Here is a 2,030-nt window from a genome sequence, read left to right on the forward strand (position 1 = left end):
TTGTTGTCTCGACAGTTCCTGGACAGCATGTGGTTCAGTGTGGAGTTTCGCGTGGCTTACAACAGGATGATGGAAGACCAAGCTTATCGTTTGGTTTTGGTTTTGGTGGAAGAGTTGGAGAATTCGAAGGAGCTGGAGGACGATCTTCGTCGTTTGCTTTCGACGAGAACTTACTTGAAGTGGGGAGAGAAATGGTTCTGGGAAAAGTTGAAATATATTCTTCGCAAACAATAGTTGATAAAAGCACTTGGCTGGCTGCTGTTAAAAGAATGAAGCCAAGTTGTTTCTTGTTTCGTGATTTGTCCGCGATTTTAAGCCACATTGTCGGTTTTGTTAGTGATATCGAACATAATAAACACGATGTATAGAAAATCGTGATGTCACGCCCCTATTTCTCTTCCTTTTACGTACCGTAAATTTAAAGCTAAAATAATTGAATTATGAATGAGACGGCCGTGGTACTAAAATGAGTCAGGATTTTCTCCAGGGAGAGGCAATAATAGGATAACGTTATTTATTAAAAAATGGTTTTATTTGAACATTTGAAAACGCTAAAAAAGTAATTAGTTGCAACGCTATTCGAACGTTACCTAAATCTTATTTCAGCACTAGCCTACAGGAATTCTTTCTAAATCTTGTAAAAATTTCTTTCTCAAATTTATTTTTAGCTTCCAGCACCCTCTTTTTATGCACAAGCCGATTTTCTGTCATCGTTAACCGTGTCCAAGTTTTTACCCCGCGTAAGGTGCCGAACGTAGCGCGAGTGAGATAAGAGGCGCCCGTTTTTGGATGGGTAGAACAATCGCGTTTCTTTAACTAGTGCAGCTGGTTCTATCTCCTTCTGTTCGGCATTTGGCACATTTCTTCTTTCCCATTGGTTGTACCAAAGTTCAGCTTCAATCATTCAAATTGTAGCAAGTACAAAAAATTGTAGTTTTTTATTTAAATCCTCGTACGACATATCAAGCCTTACGTGAGGGTGCAACGTAAACGATCAGAATGCGGACAAGTTCTCCTCGGAAAAACGCTGTTTCAGAGACATCATTAATGAATCTACGTACGGAATAATTAGTGATCTTTTCCAAACTCCGTAGGAGTCTTTGCCGATGGATTCGCGCGATGTTTCCGATGATTTACGACTCGCGACAAACGCCCCACTCTGCCCCACCGTGGCTACGCCCCTGCTGCTGCACAGAAGTCGAGTGGAAAAAACAACTGGTCAAATTTCCGAATATATAAGTACAGTAGGGTACACTTTATAAGCGGCATAAATTTAAATAACATTTATTTCTTTCGTTCTTGTTCGGGTCACGTTCGAATTTTTCCAAAACATTGGCTCGATTTAACTATTCGCTCGGGTCGGGATGACGCCAGTCAGTTTTTGAAAGAATTGACAAATTCGGATTACGCACGCGGGGACTTTCGCCTTTTTTTTCCGTGGGAAAATGCTATAATTACAGGAAAAAGAGAAAAAAGATTAATTTTCAGTTCATTTGTCAAGCGTAAATTAACTTATGGTTTTTCAGTTTTTGCAGTGAGAGCAAAAGAAATATAGTCGACCCCCCTATAAGATCATAGATACGTTCCATTCTTTAGGAATCCGATTTCTTACGAGTCGTTCCAATCACAGCCTAACACGTGTCAAGTTTACGGACTACAGCTGTTTGAAAGGTTTTCTTCCATAAAATGAATCGATTCTAGACTAATTCGACTCAACATTTCCAAAATACGTATATATTTTTTGGAAATAATCCGTATAAACTACGCTATAAACGAAAAATTGTAGGATTACTTACCGAGTGTGCACCATTCGGCAACCCCATTGCTAAAGCTTGTTTGCGTCGCAAAGCAGCACACCAAACCGCGGCCGCGATTTCTGATATTATTTTTCTGCGAAAACTTCGTTGAACCTCGGAGACATCATTAATATAAATAATTTTAATCGCCGTTGAATAAGAAATGTTTCTTTCACAAGAAATGTATAAAATTACAGTACTGTATTAGACTTACGGTACCTAATTTACATACTG

This window comes from Centruroides sculpturatus, unplaced genomic scaffold (assembly GCF_000671375.1).
Source record: "Centruroides sculpturatus isolate CEXI.00-Female unplaced genomic scaffold, Cexi_2.0 scaffold781, whole genome shotgun sequence".
Classification (NCBI taxonomy): domain Eukaryota; kingdom Metazoa; phylum Arthropoda; class Arachnida; order Scorpiones; family Buthidae; genus Centruroides; species Centruroides sculpturatus.